Source organism: Manis pentadactyla, chromosome 10 (genome assembly GCF_030020395.1).
Source record: "Manis pentadactyla isolate mManPen7 chromosome 10, mManPen7.hap1, whole genome shotgun sequence".
Classification (NCBI taxonomy): Eukaryota; Metazoa; Chordata; class Mammalia; order Pholidota; family Manidae; genus Manis; species Manis pentadactyla.
Window position 1 is genome coordinate 85,907,361 of NC_080028.1, and position 7,451 is coordinate 85,914,811.

A 7,451-nucleotide genomic window follows, 5' to 3' on the forward strand; every position below is an offset into this window, starting at 1 on the left:
CCCCGCCCCGGCCCCACCCACCAGCCATCTACCCTGGACCTCTCTCTCAAGCAGCCGGGCAGTAGCAGAGAAAGAGAGCGCCCTTCGAAACTGCCGAGCTGAATTCATTGTACGCAAGCGTTCCTCTTGTCAGCCAGGCTGCCTCACCAGGGCCTTCAGGCTTAAATGGCCACACAGGCGAGCGTCTGCCGCTCAGCAAGAGAGAGCTGTGCACCGTGTACGCTTCATTCCAAGGCGCTCGGAGTGCAGACGCACAGGACCGGCACGGAAAGCACGTGGCATGCTCAGTTTCTGTGTCCACTCCAACCACTTCAGTGATCACTTGAATGGGGCATCCTGCACTGCTTTCTTTCGGTCACGTCAACTGGATCCAAAGCGGACTTGCCTCCACTGCTGTTACTTCAAAGCACCTTGTTCTGATCCCTCTCGTGTGCCTAGTCCTAATGCCCGTTCGAACGTCTGCGAGATAGAAGGAAGTACAGCGAGGACAGCCTCCTGCTGCATTGTTCACTTAGTGTTCCATGTCACAGGAGCAAGTGGCACGCAAGGGGAAAGCAGCCTGGTATTCTCTCAGGGAGGTTCTCCTCAAGGCACGGTGGATTGTGTCCCCGCAAGAGTGTGGCATGAGGCTCTCCTGCAGCAGTTCCCGACGCTTCCCTACAGTGGCATCTTCAGGGCATTGCTACTACTCACCGGGTCGAGGCGGCTCTGTGCGCCCTCTTCTAGTGCCCTCAAGAACAAGGCCCACCCACGGCATTACCAAGCCGAGGGGAGAAAACAAGCACAGCACGAGAGGCTTTCTTCGGTGTGCTTGAATGCGGACGTCTTTAGGACTACCCTAGAGAATTTAGCCTAAGAGTCATAGCAAAGGATGGTCTCTCCCTTCAGGTCGCACAGAGAGAGAGAGAGAGAGAGAGAGAGAGACAGAGAGACAGAGAGACAGAGAGACAGAGAGAGAGAGAGAGCTGTGCTGCCCATGGTTTGATCAGGCTGACAGAGCTCCGGCCCGGGGCAGAGCTCTGTGCTCATGAGCGGACGATCAGCTGTAAGGAGCCCCAGCAGCAGAGTCCACCCTTAAGTAGAGTCGTGTGTCCTATTCACAGCACACGTATCTCTTGGACTTAAAGCGCATTCACGGAGCACACCACGCACACCTCGGTTTTGTCATCCCACTCTGTGTGAGTTAGGAGAAAGTGACTCAGAGTGTTAGATCGTGAAGTTAGAGTTTCGGTAGCCCAGGTCCATTTCCGTTGCAGGTTTGACTTCAGCTTCGCTTGACATAAAGAGCAGCGCACTCGGCAGAGGCTCCTGCTCCTGCCCCTGCCCGCTTCGGGCCCACCGAGCAGAACGCCCAACCGTCCTGCTTCCAAATGCTGTGCAGAGCGCCACTTGCTCTGCTGCCTCCCCTGAGGCTGGGCAGAAGACCTCTTCACAGTGTCCCTGTGTCTGGGAGTACAAGTACATATAAGAAGCTCACCTTGCACAGCAGTGTTTAGCTGTCAGTCTGGATATGTCTGAGCAGCGAATCACGGGGACTGGGACCGCCTCAGAGCCGTCTCTGCAGGACCGCAGCTCTGAGGCTTAGGGCCCATCCGACACGGCGCTGTGGAGCGGCTTTGCACACACCTCTTGCTGATGTGGCTTGGGGCCCGAAGCCGGTGCGCACCAACCTGGTTTTCAGAGCTCGGCCGGTTGCAGGGCAGACCGTCTTGCATAGCACCCCCACGCCACGCCCCCGCCCCGCCCCGGCCCCACCCACCAGCCATCTACCCTGGACCTCTCTCTCAAGCAGCCGGGCAGTAGCAGAGAAAGAGAGCGCCCTTCGAAACTGCCGAGCTGAATTCATTGTACGCAAGCATTCCTCTTGTCAGCCAGGCTGCCTCACCAGGGCCTTCAGGCTTAAATGGCCACACAGGCGAGCGTCTGCCGCCCAGCAAGAGAGAGCTGTGCACCGTGTATGCTTCATTCCAAGGCGCTCGGAGTGCAGACGCACAGGACTGGCACGGAAAGCACGTGGCATGCTCAGTTTCTGTGTCCACTCCAACCACTTCAGTGATCACTTGAATGGGGCATCCTGCACTGCTTTCTTTCGGTCACGTCAACTGGATCCAAAGCGGACTTGCCTCCACTGCTGTTACTTCAAAGCACCTTGTTCTGATCCCTCTCGTGTGCCTAGTCCTAATGCCCGTTCGAACGTCTGCGAGATAGAAGGAAGTACAGCGAGGACAGCCTCCTGCTGCATTGTTCACTTAGTGTTCCATGTCACAGGAGCAAGTGGCACGCAAGGGGAAAGCAGCCTGGTATTCTCTCAGGGAGGTTCTCCTCAAGGCACGGTGGATTGTGTCCCCGCAAGAGTGTGGCATGAGGCTCTCCTGCAGCAGTTCCCGACGCTTCCCTACAGTGGCATCTTCAGGGCATTGCTACTACTCACCGGGTCGAGGCGGCTCTGTGCGCCCTCTTCTAGTGCCCTCAAGAACAAGGCCCACCCACGGCATTACCAAGCCGAGGGGAGAAAACAAGCACAGCACGAGAGGCTTTCTTCGGTGTGCTTGAATGCGGACGTCTTTAGGACTACCCTAGAGAATTTAGCCTAAGAGTCATAGCAAAGGATGGTCTCTCCCTTCAGGTCGCACAGAGAGAGAGAGAGAGAGAGAGAGAGAGAGGGAGCTGTGCTGCCCATGGTTTGTTCAGGCTGACAGAGCTCCGGCCCGGGGCAGAGCTCTGTGCTCATGAGCGGACGATCAGCTGTAAGGAGCCCCAGCAGCAGCGTCCGCCCTTAAGTAGAGTGGCGTGTCCTATTCACAGCACACGTATCTCTTGGACTTAAAGCGCATTCACGGAGCACACCACGCACACCTCGGTTTTGTCATCCCACTCTGTGTGAGTTAGGAGAAAGTGACTCAGAGTGTTAGATCGTGAAGTTAGAGCTTCGGTAGCCCAGGTCCATTTCCGTTGCAGGTTTGACTTCAGCTTCGCTTGACATAAAGAGCAGCGCACTCGGCAGAGGCTCCTGCTCCTGCCCCTGCCCGCTTCGGGCCCACCGAGCAGAACGCCCATCCGTCCTGCTTCCAAATGCTGTGCAGAGCGCCACTTGCTCTGCTGCCTCCCCTGAGGCTGGGCAGAAGACCTCTTCACAGTGTCCCTGTGTCTGGGAGTACAAGTACATATAAGAAGCTCACCTTGCACAGCAGTGTTTAGCTGTCAATCTGGATATGTCTGAGCAGCGAATCACGGGGACTGGGACCGCCTCAGAGCCGTCTCTGCAGGACCGCAGCTCTGAGGCTTAGGGCCCATCCGACACGGCGCTGTGGAGCGGCTTTGCACACACCTCTTGCTGATGTGGCTTGGGGCCCGAAGCCGGTGTGCACCCACCTGGTCTTCAGAGCTCGGCCGGTTGCACGGCAGACCGTCTTGCATAGCACCCCCACGCCCCGCCCCCGCCCCGCCCCGGCCCCACCCACCAGCCATCTACCCTGGACCTCTCTCTCAAGCAGCCGGGCAGTAGCAGAGAAAGAGAGCGCCCTTCGAAACTGCCGAGCTGAATTCATTGTACGCAAGCGTTCCTCTTGTCAGCCAGGCTGCCTCACCAGGGCCTTCAGGCTTAAATGGCCACACAGGCGAGCGTCTGCCGCTCAGCAAGAGAGAGCTGTGCACCGTGTACGCTTCATTCCAAGGCGCTCGGAGTGCAGACGCACAGGACCGGCACGGAAAGCACGTGGCATGCTCAGTTTCTGTGTCCACTCCAACCACTTCAGTGATCACTTGAATGGGGCATCCTGCACTGCTTTCTTTCGGTCACGTCAACTGGATCCAAAGCGGACTTGCCTCCACTGCTGTTACTTCAAAGCACCTTGTTCTGATCCCTCTCGTGTGCCTAGTCCTAATGCCCGTTCGAACGTCTGCGAGATAGAAGGAAGTACAGCGAGGACAGCCTCCTGCTGCATTGTTCACTTAGTGTTCCATGTCACAGGAGCAAGTGGCACGCAAGGGGAAAGCAGCCTGGTATTCTCTCAGGGAGGTTCTCCTCAAGGCACGGTGGATTGTGTCCCCGCAAGAGTGTGGCATGAGGCTCTCCTGCAGCAGTTCCCGACGCTTCCCTACAGTGGCATCTTCAGGGCATTGCTACTACTCACCGGGTCGAGGCGGCTCTGTGCGCCCTCTTCTAGTGCCCTCAAGAACAAGGCCCACCCACGGCATTACCAAGCCGAGGGGAGAAAACAAGCACAGCACGAGAGGCTTTCTTCGGTGTGCTTGAATGCGGACGTCTTTAGGACTACCCTAGAGAATTTAGCCTAAGAGTCATAGCAAAGGATGGTCTCTCCCTTCAGGTCGCACAGAGAGAGAGAGAGAGAGAGAGAGAGAGGGAGCTGTGCTGCCCATGGTTTGTTCAGGCTGACAGAGCTCCGGCCCGGGGCAGAGCTCTGTGCTCATGAGCGGACGATCAGCTGTAAGGAGCCCCAGCAGCAGCGTCCGCCCTTAAGTAGAGTGGCGTGTCCTATTCACAGCACACGTATCTCTTGGACTTAAAGCGCATTCACGGAGCACACCACGCACACCTCGGTTTTGTCATCCCACTCTGTGTGAGTTAGGAGAAAGTGACTCAGAGTGTTAGATCGTGAAGTTAGAGCTTCGGTAGCCCAGGTCCATTTCCGTTGCAGGTTTGACTTCAGCTTCGCTTGACATAAAGAGCAGCGCACTCGGCAGAGGCTCCTGCTCCTGCCCCTGCCCGCTTCGGGCCCACCGAGCAGAACGCCCATCCGTCCTGCTTCCAAATGCTGTGCAGAGCGCCACTTGCTCTGCTGCCTCCCCTGAGGCTGGGCAGAAGACCTCTTCACAGTGTCCCTGTGTCTGGGAGTACAAGTACATATAAGAAGCTCACCTTGCACAGCAGTGTTTAGCTGTCAATCTGGATATGTCTGAGCAGCGAATCACGGGGACTGGGACCGCCTCAGAGCCGTCTCTGCAGGACCGCAGCTCTGAGGCTTAGGGCCCATCCGACACGGCGCTGTGGAGCGGCTTTGCACACACCTCTTGCTGATGTGGCTTGGGGCCCGAAGCCGGTGTGCACCCACCTGGTCTTCAGAGCTCGGCCGGTTGCACGGCAGACCGTCTTGCATAGCACCCCCACGCCCCGCCCCCGCCCCGCCCCGGCCCCACCCACCAGCCATCTACCCTGGACCTCTCTCTCAAGCAGCCGGGCAGTAGCAGAGAAAGAGAGCGCCCTTCGAAACTGCCGAGCTGAATTCATTGTACGCAAGCGTTCCTCTTGTCAGCCAGGCTGCCTCACCAGGGCCTTCAGGCTTAAATGGCCACACAGGCGAGCGTCTGCCGCTCAGCAAGAGAGAGCTGTGCACCGTGTACGCTTCATTCCAAGGCGCTCGGAGTGCAGACGCACAGGACCGGCACGGAAAGCACGTGGCATGCTCAGTTTCTGTGTCCACTCCAACCACTTCAGTGATCACTTGAATGGGGCATCCTGCACTGCTTTCTTTCGGTCACGTCAACTGGATCCAAAGCGGACTTGCCTCCACTGCTGTTACTTCAAAGCACCTTGTTCTGATCCCTCTCGTGTGCCTAGTCCTAATGCCCGTTCGAACGTCTGCGAGATAGAAGGAAGTACAGCGAGGACAGCCTCCTGCTGCATTGTTCACTTAGTGTTCCATGTCACAGGAGCAAGTGGCACGCAAGGGGAAAGCAGCCTGGTATTCTCTCAGGGAGGTTCTCCTCAAGGCACGGTGGATTGTGTCCCCGCAAGAGTGTGGCATGAGGCTCTCCTGCAGCAGTTCCCGACGCTTCCCTACAGTGGCATCTTCAGGGCATTGCTACTACTCACCGGGTCGAGGCGGCTCTGTGCGCCCTCTTCTAGTGCCCTCAAGAACAAGGCCCACCCACGGCATTACCAAGCCGAGGGGAGAAAACAAGCACAGCACGAGAGGCTTTCTTCGGTGTGCTTGAATGCGGACGTCTTTAGGACTACCCTAGAGAATTTAGCCTAAGAGTCATAGCAAAGGATGGTCTCTCCCTTCAGGTCGCACAGAGAGAGAGAGAGAGAGAGAGAGAGAGACAGAGAGACAGAGAGACAGAGAGACAGAGAGAGAGAGAGAGCTGTGCTGCCCATGGTTTGATCAGGCTGACAGAGCTCCGGCCCGGGGCAGAGCTCTGTGCTCATGAGCGGACGATCAGCTGTAAGGAGCCCCAGCAGCAGAGTCCACCCTTAAGTAGAGTCGTGTGTCCTATTCACAGCACACGTATCTCTTGGACTTAAAGCGCATTCACGGAGCACACCACGCACACCTCGGTTTTGTCATCCCACTCTGTGTGAGTTAGGAGAAAGTGACTCAGAGTGTTAGATCGTGAAGTTAGAGTTTCGGTAGCCCAGGTCCATTTCCGTTGCAGGTTTGACTTCAGCTTCGCTTGACATAAAGAGCAGCGCACTCGGCAGAGGCTCCTGCTCCTGCCCCTGCCCGCTTCGGGCCCACCGAGCAGAACGCCCAACCGTCCTGCTTCCAAATGCTGTGCAGAGCGCCACTTGCTCTGCTGCCTCCCCTGAGGCTGGGCAGAAGACCTCTTCACAGTGTCCCTGTGTCTGGGAGTACAAGTACATATAAGAAGCTCACCTTGCACAGCAGTGTTTAGCTGTCAGTCTGGATATGTCTGAGCAGCGAATCACGGGGACTGGGACCGCCTCAGAGCCGTCTCTGCAGGACCGCAGCTCTGAGGCTTAGGGCCCATCCGACACGGCGCTGTGGAGCGGCTTTGCACACACCTCTTGCTGATGTGGCTTGGGGCCCGAAGCCGGTGCGCACCAACCTGGTTTTCAGAGCTCGGCCGGTTGCAGGGCAGACCGTCTTGCATAGCACCCCCACGCCACGCCCCCGCCCCGCCCCGGCCCCACCCACCAGCCATCTACCCTGGACCTCTCTCTCAAGCAGCCGGGCAGTAGCAGAGAAAGAGAGCGCCCTTCGAAACTGCCGAGCTGAATTCATTGTACGCAAGCATTCCTCTTGTCAGCCAGGCTGCCTCACCAGGGCCTTCAGGCTTAAATGGCCACACAGGCGAGCGTCTGCCGCCCAGCAAGAGAGAGCTGTGCACCGTGTATGCTTCATTCCAAGGCGCTCGGAGTGCAGACGCACAGGACTGGCACGGAAAGCACGTGGCATGCTCAGTTTCTGTGTCCACTCCAACCACTTCAGTGATCACTTGAATGGGGCATCCTGCACTGCTTTCTTTCGGTCACGTCAACTGGATCCAAAGCGGACTTGCCTCCACTGCTGTTACTTCAAAGCACCTTGTTCTGATCCCTCTCGTGTGCCTAGTCCTAATGCCCGTTCGAACGTCTGCGAGATAGAAGGAAGTACAGCGAGGACAGCCTCCTGCTGCATTGTTCACTTAGTGTTCCATGTCACAGGAGCAAGTGGCACGCAAGGGGAAAGCAGCCTGGTATTCTCTCA